The sequence below is a fragment of the Mesoplodon densirostris genome, chromosome 14, assembly GCF_025265405.1.
Source record: "Mesoplodon densirostris isolate mMesDen1 chromosome 14, mMesDen1 primary haplotype, whole genome shotgun sequence".
Classification (NCBI taxonomy): domain Eukaryota; kingdom Metazoa; phylum Chordata; class Mammalia; order Artiodactyla; family Ziphiidae; genus Mesoplodon; species Mesoplodon densirostris.
Genome location: NC_082674.1, coordinates 13,872,096 through 13,898,779, shown reverse-complemented (window position 1 = coordinate 13,898,779; position 26,684 = coordinate 13,872,096).

The following is a 26,684-nucleotide window of genomic DNA, read 5'->3' as shown; positions in this document are numbered from 1 at the left end:
TCTCTGAATCCCCTCTCCTCGTGCACCCCGAAACAAGAGGTCTCTTGCCTCTTCTGCAGCTCCAGACTTTTTCCCGGACTCCCTCCCGGCCAGCCGTGGCGCACTAACCCCCTTCAGGCTGTGTTCACGCCGCCAACCCCAGTCCTCTCCCTGGGATCCGACCGAAGCCCGAGCCTCAGCTCCCAGCCCCGCCCACCCCGGCGGGCGAGCAGACAGGCCTCTCGGGCTGGTGAGTGCCGGTTGGCACCGATCCTCTGTGGGGGAATCTCTCCGCTTTGCCCTACCCAGGTACGTGGGGGAGTTTCTTGCCTTTTGGGAGGTCTGAGGTCTTCTGCCAGCATTCAGTAGGTGTTCTGTAGGAGGTGTTCCACATGTAGATGTATTTCTGGTGTATCTGTGGGGAGGAAGGTGATCTCCGCGTCTTACTCCTCCACCATCTTGAAGGTCTCTAAAAGATATTATTGTAAAGTAAATATTCAACAAACAGAAGCTATTTTGATATATTAATCCTGTGAATGGAGTACAAAGGCATATTTTAAACTAATTATAAAAATCTCAAGTAACAGAAACCCATTAGGGAATGAGTTGTGTTGAATAGCTGAGGGTTTATCCTTTTAGCATTCATACTTTAAAAAATAATTATTATTTAAAATTTAAATCTTTCCAAAAATGCTTTACACACTTTTGTTTTTTCTCAAGCAGAAGATAGTATGATCTAACAGTTTCTTTATAACTTAGAATTATTAGATTCTGTTACTTTGTAAGCCTTTTTGAGGTTTGCAAAGTCATGCTCTTGTACTAAATAACACACTGAAATTTAGGCTGTGTTTGTTTAATATTACTTAAAAATGTTATTAGTGGTAATGTGGCCTGCAAGAGTCCTTTTTTAATTTCTAAAGCAGAAAATCTTGCATTGAAAGAGTAAAGTAGACACAGGAAAAAACCTGGATATTAAATAGTGAATTTTGGAATTTTTCTAATTAAAAATATTTTTGAGGGAAACAAATTATATAATGACAGAAAAGCTGGAATTTAAACTTTCTAAAGTTTAAATTCTAAACTTTCTAAAGTTTAAATTACACTCCAATCTTGCAATTTGAAAAGATGACCATCAAATGGTAATTGCCCTAATTGATTTACCATAATACTCCTCCAAAAGTGGCTCAATACTTTACATTGATATGCATATTTAGAAATAATACGCTAGGCCCTTTTCCTATTTAGCCCTATGAAGGTTTTATCTGAAAAATAAATTTTCTGTATTTTCTAGGTAATCGTTCTTTGAGACTACACAGGATGATATATTTATACGTTAAAAAGAGAATAAAACAATTTCTCAATTTTTTGTTTTGCTTTTCTAAATATAAAATCCCTATAGCTTTCTTATGATGAAATTCTGACCCAATAAAATTGTTTCCAGAAAGAGGAATTTTTCCTATATTTTCCAATGATTTAATCACAGTACATTGGTATACTTCTGCTGGAGCCAGGGAAACCTATATGGATTATTTTCGTGACATAGAAATGAAAACTAGAAGGTACTTAGAGCATTTTACAATGATTTACTTACTCTGTGTGATAAAATTTTCCAACTTCAAGTTTAGCTAAAAGTAATTTAATTTCAACATTTTACTGAAATGCAAAGCCAGATTTTCTCAATGGCCAAAAGACATGGCCAGCTGGAGTTATAGAACCCAGAGAGGACAGCCTAATACCCTTAGGCCACTGAGTTTTTGATTTAGAAAGTTTCCTGGTCTGTAAAACTAACTTCCTCCCTTCTAACAAGGAGGAAGCTCAAGCTAAGTTAATGTTGAAACATAAACTGGGGGAAGAATATTCTAATTATCCAGAGAAACAGAACTCAATTCACTCTTTAAGAACATGAAATATCAGAGGACCTAGGGAGTCATAGAAACTTCTAGTAATGTCTTCAATTAACTTGCTTTGTGGCTTTGCTTTGAGCCTAGTCTTTGCTACTGGCCTAGGATTTGGTCCTAAGCCCTCTGTAAACACCATCTGTGTAAGGCCAATAGTGAGAGCCTTTATCAGTCAGGGTCCAGTCATGAGAAAGAAGCCACACAGTTATATGAACAGGGAAAATCTAATATAAGGATTAGTAGCTAAAACAGGGGATTGAAGTAATGAAGGATTGGCTAACAGCAGATAAAGAGAACTTTAAAGGATACAGGAAATGTAGATACAAGGAGCAACCATTATCCTCAGGACTGAAATGGGGGGAGAAAGAACCTCCCACCCCCATTCCCCAGGGCTGAGAGCCAGTCCTTGTTGGAGGGCATGGTCACGGCTCTGCGGGTGGCAGAGAAGTTTCTGTGGTGTGTGCCAGTCTGCTCTCTAATGTGCCAGAGAATGTGACTTGCTGGAGGCACTGGGCTACAAAATCACTTGAAGGGATTGCGTGGGAAGGTGATTGGCAGCGGACAGCTGCTGGCCACTGGCTCAGGAGTCAGGTACTGGAGAAGCTGTGCGTGCTCTGGGCCCCTAGTACTGGAGGATCCAGCATGAGGGAAACGTGTGGACAGCAGGAGCTGGGTATGATGTGGGAGTCTGCGGGCGGAGAAGGGAAACTCCTTCATCCTGCAGTCTGACAAGCCTGACATTACTGTAGCTAGCAAGAGAAACTTTGTTTCTCCATATTTTCACAAGGAGACAATGGAAGGTAAATCTGGAGCTAATAGGCAATAAATTGACAAGAACTCAGAGAGGAAGCACCTTCTGATGCTGAGAGCCAGGCTGCCATGGGTAGGGAGATGCTGGCTTGAAGGAGGCAGTGTGTATACAGCTTGGAGGGAGCTTCAGTAGTGGATGCTTTGAGGCTCTCTTCTTCTCTCTGTACCTTTGAGTTATTATTATGATTACCCTCTGCTGCTTCTATGTTCTTTCCACCTAAGTGACAGGACCTTTATCAGGAGTAACATGTTCAATGACTGCTGCTGAAAAAATCTCATTCTGACTGGATTTATTCTAACACAGGGAGAAGACAATATACATCTATCATCCTCCTATGATGTATCAGGCACTGTTGTAGGTACTTTTCATGTCTCATGTTATTCTAACTTTAAAGAATATAGGTATTTTATCCCGATTTAATAGAAGCTAACTAGCTTAGTCAAGATTACTCAGTTACTGACCATATGTTTAATGTTGTATATGAATTAATCTTCCATTTATAAACTGTGTAACTTTTGGAAAGTTACATAATCTTTGGATACCTCAGTTTCCTCTTTAGTACAGAATTGACCTCCTAAAATTGTTGTGAGGATTAAATTAGATAATACATGGTAGAAAATACTTAAAATCATGCTTGGCATATTAAACTCACTCAATAAACACAAGCAAGTAGTAGTAGTAGTGGTGGTAGAACAGGACAGAATAATACTATGACCTGGATCTGTAGGCTCAGAAGTGTATGACTCTTTCCTTATGCAACTCTGCTAACATTTGCCCATTTGCCAAGAATCAGTTTCTATAGTAACCTTGTTATCTCTTGAGTTTTCAGTAGTGGTAAATGGTTATCAACCAGCCTTCTGAAAAGCAAGCCTTGATTTGTAGTGTTTGCCAGTTTTCATGGTGTGAGTACTCCCGTGTGAGTACTCCCGTGGTACTCCCACCACAGTGAGTTTCAAGTTACCAATGTGACATTACTGAGTGCCCAGGTGTAAAAATATATGCACTATCAGTTCTCATGAGCTGGTGAGAATCAGTTCCAGAACACCATGCAGCAGTACTCATTCCCTGAGTAATAGAGTACAGAATTAATCTTAGTGATTATTGCTGTTATAGTTATTATATAGAATAAATATTAAAATGAATCAGTGATAAGTGGTGGAATATAGATTTTTTTGTGCTTGTTGGCAAAAAGGAAAGACATTGTCTTTTAAACCTGAATTCCTATTTTGGTTTGTTGCTGTTGTCTTATGTTGATTTGTCTGTTTGTTTTTTCTTTGTAAGTACTAACATTATGAAAGAAAACAGTGAAAGAGAGAATTCAAACTTTGTTTCTGACTCCTCAGAACCCACGGAATGTGGTTTTCTCATGTATATTTTCCATGTACATTTCTCCTGGAAATATGCCAAGAATAACCTAAAAAGAAAAATGCAAATAAATGAAGACTCTGAAGGCTTAAAATAGCAAGGAAACAATCCTCTGCCAGCCTACACTTTGTTGCCCTTCCGATTAGCCCATAGAGTTTCTTCTTTGGTTTGTTCTTCCTTCTGGAATTAAAAATTTGCTGAAGATGAACACACAAGCTTCATGCATGAGCCCATTACATCCTTTCTACTAGTAACAGGCCCTGGTCAGACACCGTAACTCTTCCGAAATTTACCTTTTCATGGGTTTAACATAGAAAATTGTCTGTTGGAATCAATTTATTATTTCCCTTATAAAATATGGTTTTCATAATGTTCATAATTTTTAATGTTCAATTACATAAAACTCTGTCATCTTTTTTCCACTTTTATGTTGGAAAAGATCTGCATTCGTAGATTTTTAATTTTTTGTTAGCCAAAGGTAACTCTAGAGAAAAAGCTATTTAACCTTTGTTTTACAACTGTTCAATGAAAATCACTTGGCATCTGCTGGTTTCTGATCTCCCTCGTATTTAAGAAGAAGAAGCAAACTTACAAAGGTAGCATATTAAAGAGATCCATTCTCTTTGCCAGCAACATCAGATCATTTCTGCAGGCTGTCAGTGAGTTCCCCAGAGGGGGGTCTCAATGGTAAGTGAACATCTGGCTTGCTTTGGGGTAAGCTAGACTGACGATCTCCCAGGAGTCTGGGCTTGGGCAGGGCCCATGTGTTCAGAAGGCAAGACAAGGAACACTGCAGGAGGGCTTGCTGAGGGCCAGGCACTGTGCGAAGCACTGTTCCATGTGTTGCCTCATTTATTCCTCGTGCTATTAATAACATGAGAATGACAATATTATTGCTATCTTATAAATTGAAGAGACTGAGATACAAAAATAAATTCATCCAGGGTCACAAAACTTGAAAGTGCTCAACATGGATTTCAATGCAGTCTTGTTAGAACTCCAGGCCTATTCTCTCTGTACCATACCATTCTTCCTCTTAGGCTAAAGAATCTCAAATTTTATGTTTATTTAATTCCAAAGAAAAGGTTGAATTTTTTCCTTTTGGCTGAGTAATTACACATTGCCATATAGACAGAAGTGTACTCAAATACAGAAAGATTCTTTCCTGAGAGGTTCTTTAGGAAAAAAAGAAAAACATCTAAATTAAAAAAAAAAAAGTCAAAATTCTGATCAGTAAATTATTCAACTTAAAATAATTTTTTACTTCATAGAATATTCACTGTAGGTTTTCTTTAAGTAACCAAATCTTATAGTGCATTAAAAATACTATTGCCAGGCTTCCCTGGTGGCTCAGTGGTTGAGAGTCTGCCTGCCGATGCAGGGGACACGGGTTTGTGCCCCGGTCCGGGAAGATCCCACATGCTGCGGAGCGGCTGGGCCCGTGAGCCATGGCCATCAAGCCTGTGCATCTGGAGCCTGTGCTCCGCAACGGGAGAGGCCACAACAGTGAGAGGACCACATACTGCAAAAAAAAAAAAAGAATACTATTGCCAACACAACTTTGATTAGAACAGAGTTTTTCACAAATAATTCTAACAGTTCAGAATACCATTATATGTATGTACCGATGTGCATGAAATCATTTTATTAATTTGAAGAGTACAGACTAATAGGTAATTTATAAATGTCATTTACAATCAATTGCAATAACATAATAAATTTGACATGGATCTTGATTTACCTATTGATACAATGGTGGAGTTTGATCAGATCAGTGGTTTTCACACTTGTGGGAGCTGTGGAGCACTTTGTACACCCAATATGTGGAGCAGCACTCAAAGCTACAATGGCTGGCAGGAGAAAAAGGAGACCCTGAGGACTAGACTTGGTGACCACTGACATTCTAGGATTCTACGCTTTGAGAAAGATGAAGCTGGAGCATGTAATCTCTATTCAAAATCCATGAGAGCTGTCAGTACCGTATTGTAACGAGAGTTATCTTCAAATAACGTTTGCTTCCGGTCTGTTGGCCTTGAAGCATCCATACCCAGGAGCTAGAATATTCCTATTGGGCTGGGCCTTTGCTGGAGCTCAGAGGACTTAGATGACAAGTATTTTATGATGTCTACATCCTCACATTTAATCCCCACAAAATACCATGGCATATATATTATTACCCTCGTTTTACAGATAAGAAAACGAAAGCTCAGAGAGTTTAGAAAGGTTTTTCAGTCACCCAGTTAACAAGTACTGGGCTTGGATTTGAAGCCAAATCTGTCCAACACCAGAGCCCTTTGAATGTACCATACTGCCTCTCCCCAAGTATGAACAAGCCATTAGTTTTATAATCTCAACATACATGTTTCCACTGCCCTATTTTCCTTAAGATGTCAACAATAAATCCTGTTTATCTTCATGTTCCTGCTCAAGCTAACGTCTTGCAAAGTACCCTTGTGTTCCTGTTATCGCTCTTCTAAAAATCCCGTCTTTTCTTTAAGTCCCGCCTCCTCCCAGGAACCTGCCTTTGGCTACTTTAAACCTCAAGAATCTCTTATCTCTGGATTGGTTTGGTCCTATTAGTACCAACACTTTAATTTTTCATTCAAATTATTTTTGATTAGTCATTATTATAACTTTTCATTTTGTATTTTTCACATGACTTCTATATTAACAAGAAATATATTTTTTATTTATTCGGCATCCTCTACATTGAGGCATATAACACTGAGGGCCAAGAGGGAGTATATTTATTCAGGTGCTCGATAAACAGTTGCTGAACTAATACTATCTAATTATTGGTAAATATTCTTGATTGTGAAAACATCAAAAGCACAGCACTCAGTGCAGACATCATCAACTTAGTCACTGGCTCAAACAGCAGTGACTGAATGCCCTGATGTGCCTGCCGTTAAGCGTAAGGTGCTTCAATGTATAAACCATCAGTAAATTGGGGACCTCCAGGCAGTTAGACTGTGCAAGATATAATGCAGCCCTGAAGTAAGGCAGCAACCAAGGGTGTGGAGGAGAGGACCTAGGCAGGAGGAATTTCCTAGGCCTGATGAGCGATCAGATATTCAAAGTACAGAGCAGTAAAACAGTTTAGGATGACCTCAAAGTTTTAATCTGGGGCTCTAGACTATGCTCATCTAATGACAGGACAATTTACTGGGAGGTGCAGGTGAAAGATCAGAGTTAATGGATTGACCATTAGTTTCATTTAGGAAATATTGAAGAGAGGACCAAGGTGATATCCAGATAGAGCTCCATATCCAGGAGGCAGGTGGCTAAACAGAACTGAAGCTCTTTGGAGAGACAAGTCTGGAGATAAAGATCTGAAGCTATCATTATATAGGTAGTAGTTAAAACTCTGCCTGTAAATGAGGTTATGCAGAAAGTGTATGCAGGAAACAAAAGAAGTGAGTCTATTAAGGGATCCAAGAGAACACCAATATTTAAGGAACAGGTACCAATTATACCTCAATAAAACTGGAGCGAAAAGGTACAGGTGAAGAAAGAATTGTCAGAGAAAGAAATGGAGAAGGAATTTAAGGAAGAAGTAACAGCAGAGACAAAAGAAAGAAAGATTCCTAGTCACTTATCTTTCTTATTCCACATGACAGATGTTTAAAATTGTTGTCATTCTTCTTGACAGGGACACTACATTTGTACAACTCTAGGGGATATCATTTATGTAACATACAACGTCAATGGACTTTTCAGGAGCTGTGCAGCCCTGCGATGGTGTGGCTCCCCAAGTCCCTTTTCCATCTGACCTCAGGCTCAGCACATAAACATTTTTTTAATCCACAAAAACTATGAAAAATGAGCTCCTTGCTCCTACCTTCTTTTACTGTCTCCTCAAAATCCTCACCCACCTTGACCCTAGGGTTCCTTTGGGTTATTTGCATGTCATGGAAGCTATCTTCTCTATTGATGCCATCCCAGTGATGTAGTCTAGTCTCACAGTCAGTCTGAACATAAATTTTATATTTATAGAAACAGATGAAAAAATGCAATGTCAATATACCCCTAACAGTCATTTCTACAAAGGTGTCTTTTGAATTCATTTAGGACTTGCCATGACTGGAGGATATTTCATCTACTGTAATAATAAAATGTTCAAAAGTATCATCAAATAGAGAACCCCATATGTGCTCTCTATGAAAAGATGTTCCTTTAAAGATGCAGCTCTTAATGCACAGTGTAAAATGCTTGTAGCTTTTATTATGTCTTAGATGAAAAACATGTTTTACCGCATACCAGAGTAACAGACGTCAACTCACTTTTCAAATTGGGAACAGCTTTTCATTTTATTCTATTCAACAATTTCTGGGTCCTAATTCAACCCTTCCCTCCCTCCATCCTACCTCCCACTACTGTGCATTTGTCTTTGCTCTAGCTAAACAATGTCCCAAGCTGCTTTTTCAATGACAATGTGTGCAAGGTGACAGAGGAGGACTTCCAAGGTAGGAATCTACCATGCTCTCTCCTTATATTCAGTAAGAATAAAAGAGGGGAGCTGGATGGTGAAATATGTACTACCTCAACACTGCTGATTGAACACAATCTACAGGAAACCCAGATGTCCAGAGTAGTAGATCAGAGAAGGGAAATCATGTGGCTGTAGAGCCCAATTTTGATTTCTAGCGTCCTGTGTAAGGAAAAAAAAAAAGAAAAAGAAAAAAGACCATCTGCTCTGCTATTAAAACCCCAAATGGAAGCATCTGTCACAACCTTCTTCTAAGTGCCACTTCTTTATTTACTGATGATTAGTAAAACAAGTTCATTCTTTATAAAGTTTAAATATAATTGATAGTTTAAATATGATTTCAGGTGGTAAGTAATTGATAGAAAAGTTTTTTGTTTGTTTGTTTATTTTGGCTGTGCGGCATGCAGGATCTTAGTTCCCTGACCAGGGATCAAACCCGCGCCCCCTACAGTGGAATCTCTCGGAGTCTTAACCACTGGACCACCAGGAAAGTCCCTAGGAAAGGTTTTCTGAGTATAAAGTAAATTGGTAAGTTTTACTCCTTGGAGGAAAAATGCTAGATCTCATTTCTTTTTATAGCTGAACACAAACTTTGAACCAAATACTTATGTTAGATACAAAGCTCATGGAGCCTCAACAGAATACAGTACAGACATTCTCATCATATGTGTTCTCTGCTGACAAGAAGCCTGTTTTTGGTTTTGTTTTAATAGACAATGGAGCCCAGGGTCTGAACATAATCCTCAAAATCATAATCCAAAAACTCAGAATGTGAGTTCTAATCCCAATCCTCAATCTGGACAACTCTGTAAACATTCTGTATCACATTCAAAATGGGGAAGATATCTAACTTGCCTTCTTTTGCTCCAAAAAGCTATTACAAACGGGAGTGAGGTAATCAGTGTGAACGCACATTAACCTCCTCAAACAAAGAATGGTGAAGAAAAGCAAGACAATGAAATTTTTTTGAAACCATATATGACTTTTTTCCTTTAGCTTTTTTTAGATAGCCAAGTTTAAAGTCAGTGGTGCCCATTTAAAAAGCAAAATCACAGAAACATGCAGGGAAATTTGGAATCAATTTATTTAAAGACATGTTCTTTGCAGCTGTTGTTCATTAAGATACTTTTATTGACGTGTCCAGAAATCTTTCCTAGTAGTTTAGGCACGCGGGGGCTTTGAGCCCTATGAAGTATAGCAAATTTCAGATGAATTGGTCCAGAAGTGTACATTTGTTTAAAAAAAATGCTTTTTAAAATAGAATATTCTCAAGGGAGTGATTGGTGGGGGAAGGGAAGTATGTACTGACACTTAAAAGATCCCTGACCTTCTGGAATGCACATCTAAACTTCTGCAACAGTAGCTCAAAAGGACTGAAACTCAGTTTTCAAAACCACTTTAATAAAGTCTACTTTCTCCAAGGATCCCAAACCAAATGATCCTGGGATAATTAGTTTATAATAAAGTGATGCTTGCTTTAAGAAACCTGTTTTGCTGAGAAGTCTTTGTATTGGTACATCACAAATTCCCTGGGTCTCAGGAAGAATGGGAATTTGCCAAGTGGACTTGGCAAAAGATGGAGAAGAGAAAAGAGTACTTTAATAGATGGAATAGCATATTCAAAGACATGGAAGCTAAGAACACAATGCAAGTTTGGAAGAGCTATAAGCATTTGCTTATTTGTTTATTTATTTGTTCATTTATTCGTTGTTTTGTAAGTATACATGGAGCTCGTACTATAGGCTGGGTACCATTATGGGTAGTTAATAATAAGACATTTCTGTGGTATTAAACAATTGGCAGTACAGTCAGGAAGATGGACACGCAAATGATTGTAATACAGTGCGTTAAGGTTTAGGCAGAGGTAGTAATGAGTTCTGTGGAAGCTCAGCAGTACAGAGGAGAAGAGAGGGTGTGTGCTGCAGGGTTGGGAGGAGAGGGTGGGTCATATCAGCAAGGAAAGACTTCCAAGGAAAATGTAACACCTAAAGTGAATCCTGAAGAACCAAGAGAAGGTAGCAATATGGGAATTGTGATGAAAGGGTCTTTCAGGTTGAGGAGTAATATAAGGAGATGGCTGAAAGCTAGAGAAAATTTGGTGGGATGCAAAAATTACAAGAAGTCCTGACTGGAGTTGGGACTATGTAGGAGGGGATAGCAGGGTAGCAGTGGGCAGGAGGGGAGGTGTGGAGATGAAGGAAATTGATGTGAGAGGTGAGAAGAGGTGAAAGCGTGGAGGGCCTTGAATGTCATGCTAAGTTAAAGAATTTGGGTTTGGAGTTCCATTGGAGGATGTGATTGGGTTAGCTTTTCAGGGAAGTTAGTCCCTGGCGGGTGGGGTAGGGATGCTGGTGGGGAAGACCAAGGAAGGTTGCTGCTCAGCCTCTATATATAGGCTGCATAGAAGAGGGGGAAGTTAGTGAGGCAAAAGCATTCACAGGATCTGGAGCTTAGATGTCTCTCCTCTGGGAGCCCTCACTGACCTCCACAGGGCTGCGTCCACCACTCCCTGGGCTCACGACAATAAAAGCACAAGTTTCTGCCTACTTTAGTTGTGCTCTCTGAAAAGAGGGACTGTGCCTTAGTCACTGCTATGCTTCCAGATCTAGATTCTTCAAGGAGAGTGATTAGAAACAGATGGAGGGTAGGTATCATAGGAGGTATAGACATAAATTGTACTGTGGAAGTCAGAAACCTAACAGATAATAGGTGGTCAGAAATGTCTGCTGAAGTGAATTGATACATGAATTGAAAGCCCTTACCTTGCCAGCGTCCTCATTTGGTAGTGAGGCTTCAAAAAAGCAGGGATTTTGAAGAGAGTCTCTCTTCAAAGATCTTGTAGTTATTTAATCATGCTGAGCCTGCAAAGCAGAGGTAACATCTGCCTTTTTGGATTGTGATTGGGTTAATTAGATATAATATATGAAAACAGACTGGCAGGTTTTTAGATCCTGAATACATTGTTGGTTTAATTCATAAATAAATTATGAGAAATGTGACCATTCCCTTTCATCCCCCTGCTTCTCAGATGGACTTTCCTCAACTCTCTATCTCTAGTATCCCTGTTTCTCCACCTACTTTTCCTCTGTGATTCACTGAGTCACACCATGGGGTTGATGACCTGCCCCATCACTCACTGAAAAATGAAAGTTATTAGAGATGAACTCATTTATCTTCCCACAACTTTCCATCCTCCTGTATTACTGCCCATACTCTCTGTCTCCCTCCTGTCACTTTGGAAGAAATGTGCCTGATCCCTTCCAAGGGCAATACCCTGAACGGTATATGGATCTCATCTCATCTGCACATGGCTAATTGAGATTTTTCTTCTGTAATTATTCTCTTGCACCATCAATTTCTCTTTCTCTACAGCATCACTTCCATCATATTATAATCATGCTGTAATTTCTCATATCTTCAAAAAATCCAAGCTGCTTTCATCCCCATATATTCATATTTCTGCTCCAACTCAAACAATAGTTTTGCTTCACTGCTTCCTCCACTTTCTCCTTCACCTCCTTTTCTATCCCTAATCTCCTCTGATTGGGATCCTGCCCCACCCTACCACTGAGGTCACTTTTGACAAAGTTACCAATGACCTCCACGTTGTCAAATCCAATAGTTCCTTTACAGTTTTTGTCTTAGTTGACCTCTCACAAACATGCAGAATGAATGAACTCAGATTTGAACTCTCTCTTGCTTAGTGAAACCACTTTCCTAATTTTTCTCCTACCTCATTCTTTGCTCTTTGTCAGTGCCTTTTGTTGGATTATTCTCCTCCGCTAGATCTTTAAATGAAGGAGTACTCCAATGTTAAGGGACCTGTTCTCTTCTCTGTCTAAACTCTCTCTGTAGATAATCTCATCCAGTCCACAGCTTGGAAAACTACACATTTGCTAATGGCTTCCAAAGATACATCTCCAGCAATGACCTTTCTCATCTGCCTACATGACATCTATACTACAGGTGTAATGGGTACCTCAAAGTTTACATGTTCCAAAAACAAAAACAAAACAAAAACTCTTTCATTCTCTTAAACCCAGTCTTTACCGTCATAGAAAATGACCCTACCATACCTAGTTGATGTCCTTGACCTTTATTTTTCTCATTCTCTGCAAACACTCCATGAGCATGTTTCATATGTTTTCATTTTTCTCCATCCACTAGTACAATTCTAATCCATGCCCCTACCATCTCTCTCCTGGAGTACTGTAATAATCTCCTATGTAGCCTTACCTTCTACTTCCAATCCCTCATAACCCATTCTCCATATAATTCCAGGAGTGCTATTTTCAACACTTAAATAAAGATTTTTCTATCCCAAGCTTAAAGTTCTCCAGGGACTTTCAATAGCATTTAGGATAAACCTGTTACCCTGATGTAAATATCCTACATAAGCTGGTGCCAGACCAACTTCTTCACCTCCTCTAGGACCACTTTCAACCTTACTTCTCCCTCTAGGTCTCTTTAGTTTCATTAAACACATCAAGCTCAGTGTTCTTGATGGTTTCTCTGCATGGAACACTTTCTGCCTGATCTTGTCATGGCTGTCCCTTAGTCTAAATGTCACTCAGAGACAGCCTTTCATGTTTATCACACCATCCTCTAATAATTCTCTACACAGCAGCCGTTGCTGTCTAATTAATTCCGTATCGTTTGTCTTTATGTGTGTCTATCTGACCACTCCACTCCAAACTAGGATACAATCTTCACTAGAGAAGATTATCTTGTGCAACTTTTTCAACCCAATATCCTCATCACATAGAAGAGTTCTGAGCACATAGTGGAGGCTCAAAAACTCGTATTGAATGAATGAATTAATCTCATCAGATTATTGAAGTAGACCTTTACAATCATCCTGGTTGAAAACCCTCATTTTACTAATGGGAAAACTGAGGCCCAGAGAGGAATAGTTATTCACCCAGAATCATTTAAGTTGGTAGTAAGAAATATCTTCAGCATTGGCCCCTTAGAGGCTTCTTTTGTTTGAATACCAGAGGCCTGCATGTAAAAAATTCAATATACTTAAAACCCTACTCTACTTTCTGTGAGAACACATCACAGGACAGGTCAGCTCTGCAGGCTGGTTTCAGGAGGGAACTCTGATGGGACATATGTCCCCCAACAGATAATCTCTAAAATCCCAAGAAGTCCTGCAGAGTAAAGAGCTGAGTTTCTGGAAGCCTGGGGAAACCATAGGCCTCAAACAGGTAGTTCCACATTTGTTTGAAGAGAGGACAAATGCTGAACTTCGCTAGAGTGATAGAAAACACATGCGTTTTCTCACTTCCTATCCCAGAGAAGTTAGCTTTCAAAGGCTTAACTTTTAGCTCCCATTTCTTCCACCCTTAAAAGACCAAATATGTGCCAACGTGGCTGCACCCCAGACATTGGAGAATTACGAGGCTGGAGAATTGGGTAGGGCCAAAAAGAAGGGCCTTGGATGTCATTAGAAGGTGTTTGGTTTTTGAAAGTTCTTTTCTCCCAAGTCACTGTTTCACCTTTAAGATTTTAAGCAGAGAGTGATGTGATTAGATATGTATTTCAAAAGGATGACTTTGGCTATATACGCAGATCAGAAGAAGAAAAGATTGAGAATAAGGAGCAAGTAGAAGATGTTACGCTAATGTAAATAAGACATGTTGGGGGCTGGAAAGAAGGCAATGGCCATAAGGATGCAGGTAAGTGGACAGATTTGAGGTTTAGCGAACAGGTATAATCATATTAAGGTTGTATTATCCACAAGACTTGATAACTATCTTCCCTGTTGTCAGGTGTGGTCACAGACTGATGCCAGGCCAATGAAAAGAAAGCGGAAGTGACGGGAGCAACTTTCAGGTCATCTCCTAGGAATTCTTACCCTGGGTTTTCTCTCCCTTTCTGCTGTCTCTGATTTTGGTAGCTGTCTATGATTATGGCAACCTTAGAAGCCACATTTACAGAATGACAACTCCCCATCTATTTTCAGAGTCTTATATGAGAAGGAAATATGCATCTATCTTATTTAAGCCAGTGAAGTTTTAGATTTCCTTGTAACAGTATAGCATTAATTCAACCCCAGGCATGGAGGAAAGAATGTACAAATCCTGAATGGACAGTGGTGAGAAGGGTTCCTGCAATAGCTTCCAAGTGCCAGTGCACACAGGAGCCATCAATTAAGGATTCTGCATGACTAGTCCATTTGATAATTCCATCAAAGGAGGTTATAGAGGATATTATCAAAACTATGTTTCTAAATTTTCGACAGCTTTGCTCCACTTGTATTATTTTAGCCAAAATAAACAAAGGTGTACACCAAGATTTAGGTAAAAGAGTACCTATTACACTCTTACTTGTATTAGCAAAAACACTGAAATCAACATATACATCTAATAATATACAACTGAGTGACTAAATAAGTGGTGGTACATTCTAAAAATGCAATATTCATAATCATAATCCAGAAGAATATATAAGGCCATGGGAAACACCTTACTGTATAACATTGAACAATACAAAAATCATTTTGATTCCCATGCATTGACTATGCCAGAAGGAAAGGCATCAAATATACATTCTTGGAATTGGCAAAAAGCAATTATTTTAAATAATCAACAATTTCCACTTTTGACTAATTTCTGTCTTTCACTCATATAGTCCAAATTACTGAGGCTTTTACCTTATAGACAATGGGCTTCTTCAACGAAATCAGTTGCAGTTATTCATTCAGTAAATGTACTGAAAATCTAAAACCACTCTGTTCAATATAACAGTAGCCTTTAGTCACCTCTGACAATTCATGCTTAAAACTACCGGAAGTTAAAAACATTCAGAATTCAGCTCACAAGTTGCATTGGTCACACTTCGAGTGCTTGTTAACCACATGTGGCCAGTGGCTACCATTTCCGTCAGCAGCCATATCAGCATTTCTATCACTGCAGAAGTTCTGCTGGCCCACCATTTACCAGGACTTGTACTCTGTGCTAGGGGTTTAACAAGGAAAACAACACAGTTCTGTCCTCATGGGTCTCTCAGCCAAACAGGAGAGACAGACATACAAACAGAATTAGAGTGCGGTGTCATACTTGGACTTGTTCAGCTCCACGGCATAGAGCCTGGTCGGACATGGGTCCTGGTGCCCTCCTGGGTACCTGCAGTTGGAGGGCTCTTGGTCAGAACCTCCTGCCTCTCTAGGAATCAATGTCATGGTATAATCACTACATCATGAAAAGAAAAAAGTCCTAATGGACCAAGATTCTCAAGGAAGGGTTTGCGTTCTTGAAATTTTAATTTCTTCATTCATTCAGCTAATGTGTATTGAATGTCTGCTCTGTACCAGGCATGTTATATGTCGTAGAGACAAAACTGATTAAAATGGCCAAAGCCTCCACCCTCATGGAGATCCCATTCTTGGGGACTGGGGCAGACAAGAGAAATATAAACACATACAATGTCTGGAATATCCGATAGTAATAAATGCTATAGAGAAAAACAATAGAGTTGAGCAGGTAGGGGGAAGGAGGTAAGGAATGCCAGGTAGTGAGGTGGGATTTGGGGAGTGGGAGAGAGAGTATTAATTTAAATAAGATGATCTTAGAACTTACCTATACCTTGACACAGGCAATTCTTACTGGATCTTCCATTTGAAAAAGTCCTTCTGAAGTCCATGTGTTATAGCAGACAAGATAAAATTAGTGTAATACTAATTTATAACCTCTATTAATTATTGAAGACTTTAGGCAGGCCATTAACCCTCTCTGGTCCTCAGTTTCCCCACTTTCACATCAAGTGTTTGGACTGGTTGGTGTCTGAGGACACTTCTGCTTCTTAAAGGTTCTGATTTCAGCACAGAGAGAAGGGGAAAACATTCTCCGTGCCAACTCTTAGACACGTACACTTGTTCAACATTACCTGACAGCCAAATGTGCGGTGGGCTTGTGGCTGACCCTTAGATAACAAGGTTGGGAAGCTGATTCTACCTTCAGGGAGCTCACAGTGAAATGAGGGAGATCAGCAAGCATTTTCATTGAGACCTGGAGTCTTCACGTGCACTCCTCTGCCGATCGCTGAGAATCGAGGGCTCCCTGCCCTCCACGCCTCCCAGCCACACTGCACGATCATCCTGGAGAGGCACGGAGCCCGAGGCCATCAATCATGAGAGGCTGTCCAAAGAAGCCTGGGCAACACTGCATCCCCAGGGCCCAGCCTCTCCCTTCTGGAGAAATGTGTCCTAGATGGGGGAGCTGTCTCTGTGGAGGGCGATGATGATGGACGGCCCAAGGAAAGCATTTTTCATCTCCAAGCGGTACACGTGTGCATTCTCGCTCTGGGGCCAGGTTCTGACTGGGATGCCTGCTGTTCTCTGTTTGCTTAGCTGTTGTCACCTTTTCCCCTTTCCTGACAAATGAACCCATTTCGCAGCTGAGTGACTCATGACCGCTTTAGGAAGGCTAGATTAGCTCAATGTGGCAAAGGAGGAAAATAAAGACCATTATTCTTAATTTGACATCTTAAACCTCCATCTTCATCTGAGCACGCCCCTGCTGAAAAACCTATAATGGTTCTGTCTGATCCATGGGATATTATCCAAGATCTATTTCCACCTGGCTCAGACAACAATCCCAACCTTCTCTCGCACAACTAAACTATGCAGAACCTCACTCAAACATGCTGTGGATTTTCCTATATCCACACCATATTCACACAGTCTGTTCCTACCACCCCCTTGCCCCAACCGTGTGGGCTCTGCAAAGCTGTCCCTGATGTCCCCAGGCCACTGCAATCTCCTGTCCTTTGAATGGTCATTCAACACCAGCTGCACAAAGCCTGAGGTGCTGAGTGCTTTTGTTCACAAATGAAAGTCTGAAATTCCCCGTGATTTCTGGGTCAGAGGCACTTTGTCCTTCCCTCCTCTAACCACACCAGGCCGAGTGCCCAGTGCATGGAAATTGTTGTACAAAATCTAGTCAGCTGATTGATTCTTTCAGTGGTCCTCTCTAATGTGCTCTAATTCCATCAGCAAGCGGGCAGGGGACCAAACTTTTCATAGCTTACGGCTTGATCAGCCTAAGATGAGGCTGGGTTTTACTAGACCAAGAACAGGCACAGGAACAGTTGTGTCTGGACTCCTGGGCCAATGTTGACCAGTGACTCCATGAGTCAGGCATTTCTGATTCAGGGAGAACAAATTTCTGAACCAAAAATATATTCAAATGGCTGGCTTAGTCACCAATTCAATTTTGCTTGTGCACATCTGCCCTAAATAATAGATGGGTCTCTCTCATCTCTGGAACCTTGCAAGTTTGTAAAATAATTGTACTTAGAACTACACCATTAAAAGGATTGTAAGTAAAAGAACCTTGAATGTCTCTTTACACCAGTGGTTCTCAAACTCTAGGGTGAATCTGAATCACCTGGCTGACTTGTTCAAGCCCAGGGCTTGGGCTTCACCCCCAGAATTTCTGACACAGTAGGTCTCAATTGGTGCTGGAGAATTTGTATTTCTAATGCATCTCCAGGTGATACAGATGCTTCTGGTCTCACTGTGAGGCCACAGCTACATCCTAACACTTTCATCTTTTTGTTCATTCTTCCCAAGACTTTGTCTACATAATGCCATCTTTTTTTTTGGGGGGGGGGGTGGTTCGCGGGCCTCTCACTGTTGTGGTCGCTCCCGTCGCAGAGCACAGGCTCCGGACGCTCAGGCTCAGTGGCCATGGCTCACGGGCCCAGCCGTTCCGCGGTATGTGGGATCTTCCCGGACCGGGGCATGAACCCGTGTCCCCTGCATCGGCAGGCGGACTCTCAACCACTGCGCCACCAGGGAAGCCCAATGCCATCTTTTTATATAGCTATTATCGTAGTGTATGTGGAATTTGTCCATTTAAATTCTTTTTTCTGAATTATAAAGTGTCTATCCCCAGCCCATGATACGAACTTATAGGTTAATATAACTCTAAGATAAAACTTCACTAAATAAAATGACCTGTTGGAGTTTGGGATGAGAAGGTATCCTAAGAACCATTGTAAGAATTATTTAACCCTTGTACAAGAATAGAGGGTTATTAAGGCGACATTCAGCCCAGAGTAATTCAATGAGGAGATAAAATTAACTTGGGGTTCAACTTTTTGTCTGTTTTATTCATTTCTATATCTCCAGCTCCTGGAACACACTAGAAGGCATCCACTAAATATTGTGGAATGAATGAATGAATTTAACAAATAAACATTTCCTTCATATACTCTGGGTAATTTAGAGGTCTCTAGAATGGGTGTAAGTGCAGGCAGTTGGGCAAAGTTCCTACAGTAGTTGAATACTTTGCCTCAAAACAAGCCACTTATTAAAGAAGAATCATTAACAAGTTGCAACTGGTTTTCAGGCGCTGCAAAGGATTCCTACCTGTTACGTGTAAGCTATCTCCTTGGGATAGTTGAGCAAAGAACCCTACCTCCACTGGCATGGTCTGTGTGGTACACGGGTCCACCCAAATGCTGTTACACAAGGCTTTCTATTTTAAATTAGAAACCCTTCTGTGCACAGATCCATTCTGAATCAGAAAGTTAATGCAACCTGGGAAGCACTGTGAGGGACCCAGCTTCCTACTGTGCATTACATGAAAATACCAAAGCCTTTTCTTTAATGCCATTCCAGTTAAAGCAAATCAGTTAAGCCATATTGTTGGCTACACCAGTGCCCTTTGACCAAAACAAAATAGAGTTCTCTATGCATGTGGTTTTTAACATTTAATCAACAAACCAGAATGATTTGAGGGTCTGGTTGTCTTAATAAGGGGGTGTGTAAACACAGAGCAGTAAATTAGATTTAAGAAATTTTCTAAAATGAGGGAAAATTACATTATAAAGGTGACATTCACATTCCAAAGGACCAAAACCTGGGGACTCTAGGGTCCCTGAGCCATGTGGGGACGGATCTACGCAAAGCATAGATCACTCTTGGGATGTGGAAGGTAAAATCTGTCAGGAATAGTGGCTTCATTCCAAAGCTGCAGGAGACTTTTCTCGACCACTGGGCAGCTGCTCTGACTAACACCTTTGACAGATTCTGAACTCATTTCACCCCCTGCCATCTCTTGGCAAAGAGCAGCTGAATGGGAACCTCCCTGGTGGCGCAGTGGATAAGACTCCGCGCTTCCAATGCAGGGGGCCCGGGTTCCATCCCTGGTCCGGGAACTAGATCCCACATGTGTGCCGCAACTAAGAGTTCGCATGCAGCAACTAAGGAGCCCTGGAGCTACAACTAAGAAGCCCACCTGCCGCAACTGAAGAGCCCACGTGCTGCAACTAAGGAGCCCTGTGAGCCACAACTAAGGAGCCCACGTGCCGCAACTAAGACCCCAAGCAACCAAATAAATAAATAATTTTAAAAAAAAGAGCAGCTGAATGCTAAAGGGGTCTTTTCTCAAACATTCTTGCTAATGACCCAATGGTGAAAGTGCTGGCTGGGCTGCTTCTCTGGCATGGTCGTTACAATATTTCATTCTTCTTGCTTAATTTCAGGCAGTGCTTCCTCCATACATAAATATATCAAGCTACATAAAAACCAGAACTTTTATCTGCATAGAGGGATTTAGAAAGTTCATTTCTCTTGCTCTGTAGGACAAGAAAAATCATTGCTTCCCCCTTTGATTTCGAGATTTGATTTATGAAGGTTTACCTTGCAAGCTTCTGTTTTAGTTGTGCTAACTCTCAGGTTGGTGTGCATTTGCTTGGGTTTACTGACCCGAGTTTAATTCTTGATTTATAATCTGTAGGCTTCAGAAGAATGAATTTTGATTTAGGGTAACACATTCTATATGGCTGATATTTCCCACTCAGAGTCAACTATTAGTTGGTTTTAGCACAATTGAATTACGGGCTTTTCCTAGAAGGCCCTTTTGGATGAAATTAAGATAGATTGAGAACCAAATATTTCCTATATAGTACATGAAATAAAGTTTCCTCTCTACAAGTCTGACTGACATGAGTTGGTTTTGCAGAGAGAAGCACCCAGGCTGCTCCTCAGTTCAGGTTGTTTGCAGTTGGGCATTGGCGTCCTCTGGTCCTTCCCTCTTGATCATAGATTCGTTTCCTCATTCATTCATTTTCAAAAATATTTCCAAAGATGTTTCACAATGTGTCACATCACAGGTTAAGCATACTCTTATCCTAAATTTCTATACCTTTCTATGCCTTGATGAAAACCCAATGTTCTGAATCATCCAAAAAAGACAACTATTTTTTTTTTTTAAAAAAAGGCTTTGCATACTAGTCTCAATGTATATATAATTTAGTGTGTTCTTCTGTTCGGGTCTTTGAGATCTATGTTCTAAAAGCAGGCAGCTCTCAATATCCAATTAATGAAAGAGGTCTGTTCTCCAATTGCCCTGGGGTAACAGGCAATGGTTTTCAAAATGTTAAAACAAATGCACCAGCTGCATGAAACGTATACGGGACCACTCTGTACTACCTCTTACAACTGCATGTGAACTTACAATTATTTCAGAATAAAAGTTTAAATTAAAAAATGTACTCCTTTCAACTCAACTCTCCATTGAGTAAAAATGGACATAAAGCCAAACTAGCGTCCTGATGGAAGATGGCTTACTAACTTTCAGTTACAGGATCAATCAGACCATTATACACCTCCATCCCTTCATCTTCGAAAAATGCAATAATCAAACATCAGAATGACATCACCCACTTTGAATATTCTGCAGGTTGATTAGAAGATTTGTGGAAGTGTGAGGCTTGGAAAAACATGGAAGGAATTTGACAAATCCTGTCTCATCTGCGTAAAAGCTATGAGGCAGTAAAGATCTTAATGAATTAATAGTGGGAATAAGGTTTGCTAAGGGCTTATACCCAACCTTCCACCGGGGAGCAGGGGGGAGGGTGGGCAGGGCGTGGCTTTCAGGTGAGGGCAAGCAAGGTGCAGAGGAAGGTGACAGCTGGGAAGACAGGAGGTTGATGGAAGAAAAAGGATTTAAAAAAAAAAACACTTGCTAAGATTCATCTGGTGTTGCAACATCTCTTCAGGATTATATAATATTGAACAAATAAATCAAATAAATAAATAAAAGGAAATGTTATTTCTAACCAACTTTCCTTCTTTCCTCACCTCCACTACCCCTGTCACCCTTAACCCTGCCTGTTCCTCACTAGATTCCTGCCACTGGCTACAGGCCTCAAGAAAGAACACTTAAAAAGGAATATTTATTTATTAGGATACACTCACTACTCATTCATTGGTACTCTCTCACTCCACAGATTTTGGACAGGGCCCTCACTTAGGATGTTCCAAGGGTCCCTGTGGATGAATTGAAATCAAACATTGAAAGTAATAAGAGTGCTGTGGTGTTTTAATGGTTTGAAAGTTTCTTCACCATACTTCTATATTCTGGTAGAACAGACTTGAGTTTCTCAACCTTGGCAATAGCTGCACATTATTTTGGGCATCCTGTGCACTGTAGGATGTTTAGCAGCATCCCTGGTCTCTACCCCTTAGATGAACAACTACTTTCCAGTTATGACAATCAACATGTCTTTAGACATTGCCCAATGTCCTCTGGGGGGCAAAGCCAACAACCCCAGTTGAGAACTACTATGGTAGAGGAAACACTCCAGACCCTTGGTATTGAAATATCTGCTGTTTGAGAAGCAAATTTGAGAATGCATTTGAGAATGCAAATTACAGTGTCCTTTGCCACGTGGGGTGGCTTCAGGAATGAACAAACAGCTTAAAATCCTTTCTATCCCCAGAAGCATTAACAGTAGGCTGGGCACAGTAAAATAAGGCTGGTAGGTTAAGAAAATAGCTAAAAGGACAAAGGGAACTCATTTCTGGGGCCCTTACTATGTGCTGGGTGTTTTGCATATATGTTCTGATTTAATCTTCACAGCAGCTCCATATTTAAATGAGTAAACCTGACATCTGAGAGTTAAGACATTTATCCAAGTTCATGCAGTTAGTAAACAGAAGAGCTGAAATTTGAACTTCAGTCTGCCCTGCTTTCTAAGAGTTGAGATAAGGCTAAATCCAAAAAGTCTGAAGTTTGTCATACAGATTCCTTTTAAAAACTGTCCAAAAAGAAGCAGTTGGACCCTATGTCTGTCTCCTTTGACATTTCTCAAACCCCAGCTGCATGGTGTTGCCCACAAGATGGGATAGAAGGAGGTTAAGGATGTTAATGAAGAAGATGATTTAGACCTCTGAGCCCTTGCTGGAGATCTGTGATCAAGTCACCAGGAAATGTCACAGCTCCTGGGTAAACCGCAGGGGAGGGTGGACTGTTGCGGTCCTGCTGTGGCTGAGCTGGAACTGTGCCATGGAGAGATTCAGCAACAGCGTCTTTCCCTTTATACTTCATTGGAATATTTCAATTCCCATTTCTCCAGATAATCCAGAAGTCTATCCGGGATCTGCGTCTGTTACTGATTGTTCAGTCTGTTGGTTTCATACGCAAATACTTCCCCCTGGTGGCACTTGTTAGTCACTTCATGTACTACCTCTCAGGACTCATCCCTGGAAAACTCTGAGGCTGCAGTTTAGGACATAATTTTCCCTCACCCTCCCACCCCTGGTAACTCCCCACGCAGCCACTGAAGGCAGAAAAATATTTCCTATGATTTTTAACCCTTTAAAACGTATTGATCCTTGAATATGATCTTTCTTGGTTAATGTTTCCTATGCTCTTAAAAATAATGCATATTTCACTATTGTTGGTATATTGTCCTATAAATATCAACAAAAACAAGACGTTTGAGAGTGTTTTTCAGGTCTTCTAGAACCTTCCTGATAGAACCTTCTGTCTACTTGTTCCACCAAGGGGTGGAACCTCAAACATCTCTGAGCCATGTGAGGTTGTTTGCTCAGCTTACAGTAATCTGGTGTCTCCCTTCTTTGTCCTGCTTCATGGGATGTGACCCTATGTGTTCATGGCTTGATATTTAGCAAAAAACAAAAGAAAACAAAAACAAGGGAAACCTTATGCAGATTTCTGGATCTCTTTCTCTGGTTCTTTCCTTTCTGTGCTTTGCCTTGCACACTCCCACCAGCTCAGTCTCCCAGACCTCAAAGAGCTGTCTCTTCCTCTCAGTGACACTGTGGTGCTTTGCTTGGGCTCCCCCTCCTTGTGTGACTGCCGGAAAGTGCCTGCACACAGAAAGGCAGTGTCCAGAAGCCTTACCTTATTTATTTTCCTTCTCTCAGTGACCCCGGTCCTGCTCTGCCCCTTGTCTAATATGTGAAAATAGTTGTTTCACATGTTTAGTTCAGTTGTCTGATTGCAAATCTGGAATCCGTTACACCATCATAGTCCAGAGTTGAAGTCCCCAGTTGCCTGATATTAATATAACCATACTAGATTTCCTTAGGTTATTAAGTATCTGGACTATCTTTTTCTGACTTTTTAGTTTAAGTTTTACTCCGTCCTTAAATTTTTGGCTTTTTTTTTTAACAGCACATAGTTGGAATTTTAAAAACATAGGCTGAAAGTCATTTACTTTTAACTCAAACGAGTAAGGTCTATTTAGATTTGTGGTAATTAATATTATAATGAGCTTTATCTACCATTTTGTTTTGTGCCGTTTGAGTTACTTTCAGGAGAGGCACCTATAAAGAAGTGAAGTAGGCAGAACCGGGCAGAAAGAGAAGGTGAGCAAAAATGCAGATTATTACGACTGAGGTCTCAGCTAATTCTATGAGGAGCTCTGGAGCTGAGATAGCCTTTTAGAAAGTTCCAAATGGAGACAAGAGGGGCTGGGTCTTACGTCCCTGTATCAGCCAGTCATTGGCCACGGGCCACCGCTTACGAGGAGCATGACCTTGGATAAGGCAGTTCCCCAATCAAAGGGCCATTCCCTGTGAGAGTTATAATTATAAATTATCAGCAGCTGATAATTCCAGATGCTGAAACCAAGGTACCTGGGCTCTTGGAAGGGGATCTGGGTGGCATAACACAATATCCACTCACTGAGGATTTCCTGCTGGGGGGATTATAGAATCTTAGAACTATGTAATCTCTAGTTGGAGGATGCCCTCCTTCCAAGGCGAGGTTTGAATATCCCTTGCATAGGTTTGGTGTTGTCTGAGCTGAGCCTGGAGAAATGGAGATCTTTGCACAAGGGGATACTGGCGAGGAAGAGAAACAAGAAGAGGAGGTAGTGACCTGAGGGCCAGAGGCAGAACATGCAGAACAACCTCTGCCAGAGCAGGATTCTGGATATGCAGACGACTATTGTAAAGGGGAACAGCAAGCTGTAAGGTCGTTAAGAGTAAGCCAAATCAACTGAATATAAATTCACTCTTGGAGATTGTTCTCGTCCCGGGTCTATGGCTGGCTAGCTGTGTGGCATTCGGTGTGTTACTTAATTTCTGAGAGACTCATTTTACTTATCTAGGCAAATGGGGAATAATAATACTATCTTCCTCATATAGTTTCAAGGAAAATTAAATCAGAGACCCACAGAAAGCTGGAACCCCAAAAGGTGATAACCTTAGTGTTAGAGACAGCAATAAATGTCTCACTACACATAAGACCCAGCCCCTCTTGTCTCCATCTGGGACATGCTAAAAGGCTATCTCAGCTCCAGAGCTCCTCATAGGATTAGCTGAGGCCTCAACTGTAACAATCTGCATTATTGGTCACCTTCTTTTTCTGCCCAATTCCGCCTATTTCACTTCTTTATAGGTGTATCTCCTGAAAGTAACCACGAATAAACCCGCCCGCAACATCTTGTCTCAGAGTGGTTTCTGGGTATTTAATCAAGAGCGGTTTGTGTCAGAAGTGGATCTAAGAAGTGGTCCAAGGACAAATGGGAGGGACACTGACAGTTTTTGTTATAAAAAACTGTTACTGAGCATATCGGTATAACATTTTAAAAATTGTGTTGCATTTTCTAATAGGGAATATGCCTTTATATCAACTACAGCTCCTTATCTAACATCCATGATGTCCCTGTAAGTTTTCAGAAATGCCTCCTTACGCCATCATAGGAATAAGCAGGCTCCATCACTTAACGGCAGTGTCCAGAACAGGAGCCCTCTCTTCCTCCTGACTCCCCCGTCCTGGCCTTTACCTGGCTCTGGAGGGCCTGGCTGCTCTTTGCCATCTTGTCATGTAAAGTGTTGCCCCCATCCAACAGCAGAGGGCACCCAAGCCCATATTCTGATCCCAGAGACACAGAGTCCCACAGCCTAAGGGCACTTAATTTCAGAGAACTTTGGTGCTGACGACTAAAATCAGTTAACTATCAGTCTGGACTGAAGAGTATAAAAAACTAACAAAAGCAAAATCCACAAATATTGAGAAAACTGACTCCTGGAATAAACCCAAAGCACAAGAGGAGGATCGAACCCAGGATGCATCTTAGCTGTCTCACCTCGGTGCCTCATTTTCTGAAATCTCTGAGCCAATGAGTTAAATGTGTCCGTAAGCTCCTCCAGTTGCCCTCCCATTCAGCTCAGCTTTGCTCCTCTTCCACTTATTGGCCAAAGGTCACTAGGAAGCAAATAGGACCAATCACAGTGGTGACTCCAGATGGGCCCCAGATGGAAAGAAAAGGATAATAGGTTTTTCACTCCATTGACAGTTGGTGTCCACAGTCTAAGGCTCATTGACTTAGGTACCACAGAATGTGTAATAATCTTAGAAGAGAAATCAGGAGCATATATCTTGCCTTATTGCTAACTGGTGATCAAGTATGTCTATATCCATTTTGCAAGGAGCCGAGCAGATTAATCACATAAAACAAAAGTATGTTCTCAGAATATGAGCTAGGAGAGTGGACACAATCTAGGAGTAAGAGCATATGAAACTCTTTCTAATGTTCTAAGGAAAAAAAGCAAATAAAGAGAATCATGGGGGCTTCCCTGGTGGCGCAGTGGTTGAGAATCTGCCTGCTAATGCAGGGGACACGGGTTCGAGCCCTGGTCTGGGAAGATCCCACATGCCGCGGAGCAACTAGGCCCGTGAGCCACAACTACTGAGCCTGCGCGTCTGGAACCTGTGCTCCGCAACAAGAGAGGCCACGATAGTGAGAGGCCCGTGCACCGCGATGAAGAGTGGCCCCCGCTCGCCACAACTAGAGAAAGCCCTCGCACAGAAACGAAGATCCAACACAGCCAAAAATAAATAAATAAATAAATAAAAATAAAAAGGAAAAA